We start from the raw sequence: 9,713 nt of genomic DNA, 5'->3' as shown, positions 1-9,713 counted from the left end.
GTCAGAATGCTCTTCCTTTGTTCAGTGTTCCTTTCTTACATCTCAACATTAATCCTTGTAGATTGTAAAATTTCCAAAGTGATCCAAAATGTTATGGAAATTGTTGCCAATTGTTACTACATTTCTCATTGCTGGTGTCGGGGCTTTCTAGAAGAATTCAAATGTCTTTGCAGTTTCATAACCTGCAGTTCTCTGTGAACTTTGTAAGTGCTGAAATACCGCTGAATCATGGATCTGGAATCTATGTTAATATTATGAAATTAATTTCTGGTGACAGTAGAGATAATTCTGTACCTGCACTTGCAGGTTAGTATAATGCACCTGTTGTTATATTTAAGTACTTCAGCTGACTTGTGTGTTGCCTGGCTCCTTCTATGCTACTCTTGCAAATGCTTCAAAGGAGGAACACTTAAAATACACAGTATTAGGAAATGCAACTAATTGGTAGTTCTTTGCTATTTATTGCTGGGAGGCGAAATGTTCCCAGGGTCATGCTGCCAGAGAAATCTGAGAAGAAAACTAGAAGTCTCCGACTGACAGTGATCTGGTCAAGTCTGTGCTTTTATGCAAAGCAGAACTAACGCTCTCATGTTGCAGCTGAAGCAGTCTGTTTGCAGAACCCTGAAAACTGCGTCTCTGCTGTAGGCATTTATAGTTTGTAAATCACTGTTGTAACTAGACATTAAGCAACCAATATTTCCTAAAGACTGTGATGAGACAAAGCTATTGTTCTTCATTGCTGCCAAGGGAATGGGGAATCTACTGGAAACTGCCATAACTAAAAAGCTACAAATCAGAGCTTCTCAAGTCAAAATGTGAATAAGTCACAACCGTGGCTTCAAGTGACACGTTCTTTCCATTTGTGATTTTAAACTACCTTCTGGATAAGGAAAAACGAGGAGATGTTTGGAACAGAATTTGTTGTGTGGTATGTATGGTTTGCAGAAAATAGGAGGGAAGTGAATGTGGTGAGCCAAGACGGACAGCAAGGGAGGCAGAGCAGTGTGATACCTTCATGAATCACTGTTTAAAGGCCAATCCCAATGCTTGTAAGAAGTGTGAGGAGTGACCAGTGATAGCCTCCTAGCAGGAGAAGCATTTCACTGGCTTGTGATTACACCATTTCACAGGGGTGGCTATGCAGCCCCGCAACCTGAGCTGGTCCTTCTTGACTTTCAACGTCTAGAGTGCTGCTATTTCAGACAACTGCATGTTTGAATGGGTGCCTACATTAACAGCTGCTCATGTGGGAGCCAAACTGGTTCCTCTTATACGAGAATCTTTCTGCACATAGGTTAGCAAAAGAAGTTTTACCAAATGTGAACAGAAGCTCTTTGTAAAACATTAAATATTTCTGGTGTATTAAATTATGTTTATCTAAATATCAGAAGGCAGGAATCCAGATGAAGGATCAAGTATATGCAATAATACCTCATTTTCCTTGGCCAAAGAAAAAAGAACAGATATTCTCTTAATGCAGAGCAAGAAGAAAATGATAGTAAATCTGCTTTGAACTGTAGAATATGAATTCCTTATTGAGCCGAATTCCTTAGTATGAAGAATTTTTCAAATAATGTAATCTCTGGCAGGTAAGTTTTCTAGTAGAAGGGCTCACATAGCCTTGCAGTGGTGTGAAGGTAGTGATGTTTAGGGTTTGTGCTGGCTTAATGAAGCGTGCATATTGAAACAAAACTAGTTAATAACGATAGTGGATTTCTGCTAGGATGTAAGAACTGAAATGCCATATGCTTGTCCTCATGTTGTTGTCTTATTGCGGGCTGAACATCTGGCTTGGTTTGTTTTGGTGCAGATATTTTCCGACAAAAAATGAGGTATGTAGCCATCATAGATTTAAGCTGACAAGCACAGTTTCTGTGGTGGACATAAAGAATAATGGACTACCCCACTGAAAGTCATGGCAACTTGTATGTGGACTGCTCAATCCTGCCAGACGTTTTCCTTACAGAACTGGTGTTTTTCCCATTTATGGTATTGGATTGAATCCTTGTCTTAGTTGACGAACACCAGTGGTTAACGTGGGGCTTGAACTGAAGACTGTTTTCAAAAATTTTAATTGTAATAGAAGTGAAAGCTTTAGTCTTTCAAAGTTCAAGGAACTTTTTTTTTTTTTTTTTTAAATCTAATGTTTACTAGAATTACAGCCTGCAAATCCGCACAGATGATGAGTATGTGTGTGTCCTTACTCTGTGCACTCCTATGCCAAAAGGAGGTTTAGGGATAGCAAGCAAGGCTTCCAGTGAGATCAGTTTGAAATAAGTCTGATTTAAGGAATTCTGGTTTTTGTCATTTGTCATCAGATTGGTATTTAGTATACCATGAGTTCTGTTTTCACTCGTTTTACTGACTTACTGACATGTTTGCTTTGTCTCAGTGATACAGTTTGGGAAGTGTTGATGACATTAACTACCTCACAAAAGTGTGCTTCACCCACCAAGCGCCATTATTCTGATAATAAGTGGGTTCTTCAGTTTCAAAACGTTAGTCAGTTCTCTTTGGTTTGTAGTTACGCTGTCTGCTTTGCAAAGTGAGCAACTCATTTTCTACTATGGTACAGTTTGTTTAGTTAAGGACTTGGTCGTTTTGTCCATTTTTCATGTGAAATGCAACAAGAGTTCGGTGAACTGTTGGCCTTGGCTTAACCTGGTTCTCCGGAAAGCATCTGTAGACAGAGCAAACACTTGCAGAATTAAAAGGCGATCTGGCACTTAAAGCTGGAGAGGTGTCTATTCCCTGCATTTTCAGGCTTTTCAAGACCCAGGGAATTTCACATTGGGCATTTGGAGTCACTCTTCCAGAAGGACAGAAGCTTTGTAGAAACTTTTGGCCTTTATGTATGTTCTGAAATTCAAAGGTGTACAGTTTTGAAAGCTCTTGTCTCCTCCAGGCAACAAGCTATGCTGCAATAGAGCAATTAGGAATACTTTACACATATTTTTAAGGCAAGAAAGCAATCTAGCTGCAAGTCAGTTTTTAAATCTTAACTAACATAAGGGTACAAGGCCACAGTCTTCACCTCCTGCTGGCACCCAGGCACCTGCTACTTCATTCCTAATGTGCTTCCCTGCCTGGGCACTAGTGCTAGCATGCATCTGACCCCAAGGACCTGAATCGGGAAGCTGTGCCAGATAGCCCCACCAGAAATTTACTCTCACACCCACTGCATTCTTCCTAACTCTGCCTTTCCCCATCGTTCCATCTCCTGCCCTCCACTCCATGCCTCTGTTGTGCTTCATGTAGGCTTGAGATTTACCACATTTCTTATGGGCCAAGGATTCTCTTCATAAAACATATTTCTTCCCCATAACTTCTTTCCATTTTGTTGTCTTGGTTGCTTACAGCACACTGTTCCCCATCTTGAACCATCACTCTTTACCAGGTATCTTTATTTGCCTAGCCTAGTCTATGCTGAAAGCTCTTTATGGGATGCAAGACACCGTATTTTGGAGAGAGGGTTATCAGCTGGCTCTAATTCACCAGGTCACTGCTGTAAGTAGTTGTTGTCTTTAAAATTTACACTTTTCTGTAATAAAGATACAAGAAGCTAACCTTGTTGTATGCACCTTGTTTTCAGTTTTACTTCCTTTCTCTAATGCTGTACTTGCATTAACTGAAACTAAGTAATGTGTGGATTGCTTCAGATTTCAGTAGAAAACATCCATAATCTGACCTGTGAACAATCTGAGCTTGGTTTAGGTCAGTGGAGATGAGGAGTCTGTGCACCACTTGTGAGGACAGTGGGACTGGATGGAGACCAGTCTCTGCTCCACGAACATTGTAGCTTTATTACTAACATTACAACTCTGCTCCATGGTAGCCTCCGGACTCTTGTCGCCTACAGCAGCGGCACAGATCACAAGAAGGGCGTACAGCAATGCCCCAGGTTTACCACCCTTCTTTTGGCTGCAGCTCTGTAATAAACTTATGCTGAGCGTATAGAGGATGCTGAAATAGCCTCTGGAGCAGACATACACCACTGAGACACTCCCCTTCTGTTACAAGACTTTAGATGTAGGACAGAGAGCCTACTGAGGCCAAAACAGATGTTAAGAGATGAGACCAGTGTGGTTGCCAGTTACTGCCAAGTGTCAGTGAGCTGGTAGCACCAGCTGCACATCTAGGATGGTTTATGAACATACCTCGGCTTTTTCAGCTGTGCCTTGTCGCTTCACAGATGAGACAAGGGTGCACCTGGTGCAGCCGTGGGAGGAGAGGAAGAGGAGTTAGTGCTGTGCAGTCTGTTATCTCTGCACGGGCAGTTAGCAAGCAGTTTGGAGGCCACAGACCATATGTGGGAGCACTGGGGCACAAGATTAAGCATGTTTTCTTCATTAAAAATATTTTATGCTAGTAAGTTCACTCAGTTTGGGGTTTGTTTGGGTTTTTTTTGTAGGCAAGCAAACATTAGGATCTGAGGTTCAGTGTGACTTTTTGGCACATGAAGGAAGAATGCTGCAAGTAATGAATCAAAAAAAGTCAGGAGAAAGATTCAGAGAGAGAGATTAGCAACTTCCTTAGAAACTGCAGATGTTTCTGAGGAAAACTGGGCAGACACAGACATGCTCCTGGCAAAAAGAACAGTTTTGAGAAAATCTTTTCATTTTCATTCTTCCAGTTATAGATACCTAAGTGTCATTTTACCGGAGCACTCAAAATGAGCAAAACATGCCCAGTTTTGTAACAAGAAACATAAGCAGAATTGGAGGTTTTCCTCTTGACTAAAACTGATAAGGTTTTTGTGAATTTTATTTGTAACATCATTTAAGGTGTTTCTGTATACTGGGACTCAGAAGGCTGTGGCGCTGAAATGGTAGTGCACAGCAGGAGTAGCGTCTGGTTCTGACTTAACTACCCACAGAGTAAGTTTAGAATGTCAGGTTCTAAATTAAGTATGAGAATATGTGATTTCCCTATCTATTTTTTACGTGTGGGTATTGGATCAGGAGCTCTTTCAGCTGCTTGACTTTAACCAAAGCCAGGTTCAAATAGGGCCATTCAGTTCTGTATTCTCTACTTTTGGGGAGTGTGTGTGGGTGTTGATATTTTGTGCCTTGAATTTCAGTCTGTACCTCTCCTTCAGTTCACAAAAAATATTGTTGTGGGTACTGTGTTGAATCTGCCAGCGGTAAGTTGGGATTTATCCCATGACATAAGCTGCGTAAGCGTAAATGAGATGCAGTTGGAGGAGGGTGCGTGGAGCAGGCAGTTTGCAGCTTGAACTGCTCAGTGCATTTAAGGCCTTTACAAGCCCTGTCTGATTATTCAGGAGCTGTGTCAGGTTGGGCATCTCCCTTCTGTTTACCTGTAAAGGGAAATGAACTTTTTATGGATGGAGACTCTTAATGGAATGGAAATGAATTCTTTATTCCCACTCCAGAGCCAAATTCCAGACGGTCTGGTTATAGTATTGTCACGTAATCAGTACTTGCTTTCACACTCATCTTGGTTAATGTCTGGCAAAAGATCTTTGAAATTGCAGGGTCAGTTCCTTTTAATTTTCTTAGTTTTCCTAAAATATTTAAGAGGAGTAAATGAATATTTAAATTCTTGACTTGCTTAAAACAGGTTTGTTTTTTCTAAATGTTCCAGTACATACAGATATGTCAGATACTGAGGAGCAGTCTTACATGATATAGAGCAGTAGCATAGAAACACTCTTCCAGAGGCTGGAATAACAGTACCACTACTGGTTTCTTACAGTCTTGTGGGTGCAAGGATCTGCATGGAAAGGAACAGTTCTGGCTTCTCTGAACTTTAAAGCTACCTTGGGATAAATCTCCATAAATTTCATGTGAAATCTCAATCACATACTAGGTTTTCTTTATACTAGAAATCTCATGACATAAGGTTGTTGTGTCTTTCGCTTTTGTTAAAACCACTGTCAGAACAATTTCCCTTGTGTTATTCTAGTGCTCTTGTTTCTGGCTAATGCACTGGTGAGGTATGACAACTTCAACAGAAGTTGACTCTCGTTTTTTTGAATGGCTGAAACATTTCTGTTTTAGAATTAATGCTTACTTTATCTGTACCTTTTGTTCCTTTTGCTTCCTCTTGTCCCTTACGAGCGTGCTGGAAACATGCATTCCACAGTGAGTCAGCATGGCCTGATGGCCTGATTGTGAGTTATAAATCTAAGCACTTACTTGCTGTGTGGCCTTAAAAAACTTACTTAACCTCTGCTTCCCCACCAGTAAAATCAGTGTAATCTATCAATCTTTGAGCGGTGTTGCCATTAATATGCATTAAAAGATTTTAAAAATAAATATTGGTACTGATAGCCTGTAGGCTTTTTTACTCTTAAGTAATGATATTCATTTTACCCAATATATTCTAAGCATAATCTAATGACAAAGGAGTATAATTCCTTGATGTGTCAGTTATTAATCTCGTTTCCTATTCTTTAGCACTCTTAGGCATGCATGAGTTGTAGACAAAAGCTCTGATCTTAGATCATCACTCTCCGGCTGAGACTCCTGCACCAGTGTGTGAAGTCCCGTTGATTTCAGTGGCTGTGGGTAAGAGCAGTCCAGAGATGATTCAGATCCAGAATTGCAGCCAGGTGTGGGAGACCTGCCTGTTTTCAGCTAGGCATAATAGAAATGGAAGACAACTGAAATACAGAAGCTGAGCCAGGTGTCTGCTGTTTTAAAAAAAAAAGTTTTTAAGAAACCCATTCCCAGGGTCAGTGCCTCTGGCTGCGATTCAGTATAGGCAGATTAGGAAGGATTGTGACCAAGGCACTTCCCTTTCTTCTTTCTGGTGGATGTAAGGGCTCTCGCATTTCCCTGTTGAGCAGGGGATCAGCTTTCATTCTGGAAACAAGTTTGGCAGCAAGAGGATGTGTGAGCTATGGAACTGGAGCTTTGGAAGCTGTTCAGTGACATTTCTCCACTCTTAGCACATCATTTAACGACAGCACTTGATGGCCAGGTCCTAAATCCAGCACCCAGTCTCAGAAGTCAGGCCAGACATTGCATGTTTGTGTGCAGAAAGCTAGGGGAGTGCTCTCCAGCCGTGTCTTGGACTAGCTATAGAGCTCCTTTGCTCAGACTGCTCCAATCCCACAGTTACTGTCATTTTCACAGGGTGAAGATGAGTTTTTGCAAAGGGACTTCGTTCTTTCCCATAGCATTTTCAAGTCTGCTCGCTCAGTTGCCGGTCCAGGCCCTCACCCAGGATCATATCTTCAAGGTCTTATTCAGGTCCTGTACGGCCCTTGCCAGCACCTGGTCCTGTGCAGTAGAGGTTAGTGCCAAAACCCCTCACAGCTACGGAGGAGGCAAGTATTTGTTCTCAGAGCAGACAGGGGCTGGTGGCCCAACATGTCTCCGGGTTTCCAGAAGGAACAAGTTCAGGGAACTTCAAAGGGTGGGAGCGGGGGAAGAAAAAGCAATCAAGAATCCACTGAGAGACAGGAGGGAGGAAGAGTAAAGGGAATTCAAGGTCCTGATGGCAGGTAGCACTTTACAAGGCTTTATTTTGGCTGCAAAACTCATTGCTTTCACTATCACTGTGCATAGTGTTGGACTCTGGGAACAAAATGCTGGTTTTCAAGCTGCTGCATTGTAAAAAGCTGCCTAGAAATGTTGCCTTGATTTTGGTGGGGCTCTTGATGTAACAGAGCTAACATCAGAGACACCTATCTAGTATGGAAACAGCCAGACTAAAGGGCATTCTTAGAGCTACAAGAGGTATGAGTTAGGCAGTCTTAGAGCTCCTGTGTAAGCTTCATTGATTTAGATTTTCTACTGTGCTGTGCTTTATAAAATATCCTTTACCACAGACTTTATTGCACTGAGCTGGGGCAAGATGAAGTGTGAATGTCTCTCGCTGGGTGTTCATGTCTTGGCCTCCGTTGGGCACATAGACCACCAAGAGATCTGTTACACTGATTGTTAAATTTAAAAATAATAGTAATTGTGATTCTAGAAAAATCTTTCTCCCTCTGCAATCAAAGGTACATCTTCTTTTAGATCAGTTGCGTCCTTTGCATTCCCTTACTTGGCTGCTGGCTCATCTTTCATGAGGATAAACATAGAGTTTGAGGGAATTTCCCAGGTGGAAACTCCCTGTTCTTTATGAGAACACTGTGTGCAGTGTTAACTGTGTGTAACAGTCACTTCACTTTACTTTTGGTCCAGTATCATTTTTATTAGCCTCATTCTTTTTTGGGGATGGGAGTGGGTGGGCATGGTGCGGCAGGGAAGGTGAGAAAAGGACTTGCTAACTCCCTATTAGTTGTGCAGATTGCAGTCTCGCTTTCCCCACTGTAAATCCGGAGTAACTCCACTGAAGCAATGTTACTCCAGCTTTCAACTATGGAATTGCCCGTCTTCATTGTCTTGAGGCTGGTTGTACACAGAGAGATCAGTAGAGATTGATAAAGCTATCTAATAAACAGAACTGTCTTTCAGCTGTGTGAATTGCAGGCAACTCATCAACCATTCACAGTCCAGAAAAGTATTTTTGGATATGAGCAGCTCATCAGTTCATCAGAGGTATTGCTGTGCCTTAGCAATACCTTAGGTCACTTATCCTGTCTTAGCAAGAACTTAGGTCGCTTATCCAGTGGATTTTGTCTTACCAGTTCTGTGCATGTAAATATCTGGTTATATTTTATGATAGAAACACAAAAGCATGGGAATACTGATTGACAGTTACTCTGGGAATGTGGGCAGAGATGGGTAAGCTGAGTTACATTGCTGAAATGCTGTCACCGGCAGACTATAAGCATCTTTAAAACCCTGTGAAACATGTAGATTCCTCTTCTAAAGAGATTACCTGTTTCCTTTTGCAAAATACTCTTCCAGGAGTTGTTACAATTTGTAAACAAATGAATTTCTTTACCATTACAAATCACCAGCTCAGGCAGATTTTAGTCAGTGTCCCCCCTCATCAGCCTCCTGCCCTGTCTGTCTGTGAAGTCACACACAACAGCTGGGTTGTTGTTTTGTTGGGTTTTTTTAATGAACCAGCTCTAAGATGAGGCGCTTGCCTGCTTTTGTGAGTCTAGATGATAGAGTTGGTTAAACTGTACTGATGAGCAGGCTGAGGCTTTCCGAAAGCTCTTTCAGTTTAGGTTTGTTCAGCTCTCTGCAACACCAAAATAAGCTTAAGTTTTGGAAGAGGTGGTTTTACAGCCAAATGATCTTACTGCTTTCCTAAGCAATTTTAAGAAAAGAGCTATATAATAAGTGCAAGCCTCTGGCCTGTTCTTTCAGTCCTTGCAGGTGCAGGTACTAATGCGCTGGAATTCAGCAACAGTGCTTCTATTGGTAAAAACTGCTTGTAAAACTAAGAGGTGCAAGATAATTGTTAATGCATTGGAACTTGGCTACTCAGTGTTCAGCTATCTAGCTAAATTAAATACTGATTAAAACGCTTAGGCTCTGCTTGCAACATCTTCAGTTTTAACCTCTGAATGCATTTTCTTTGTATCGGGAAACAGGGGAAAAAAAAAAAGTTATTTGGAATTTTAGTAATGAGGCGGTTGGAAGACCAAGTCCTGAAAGCAGGAAAGTTATTCTGCAGAGCATGTTGGAAAGCAAATGAAAGTAAAGCCAGCCCTCCATAGGGAAGAGAGAGTTGATTAGCCATCTCAGCTAAGTAGAAAACAGAAAGTCTAAATGAACCAGACTAGATGTGTGTTTCTATATAACAAGTGACTTACACCAAATAAAAAGCCATGTGATCAG

This window comes from Falco naumanni, chromosome 3 (assembly GCF_017639655.2).
Source record: "Falco naumanni isolate bFalNau1 chromosome 3, bFalNau1.pat, whole genome shotgun sequence".
NCBI classification, from domain to species: domain Eukaryota; kingdom Metazoa; phylum Chordata; class Aves; order Falconiformes; family Falconidae; genus Falco; species Falco naumanni.
Note: the sequence above shows the minus strand (reverse complement) of the source record.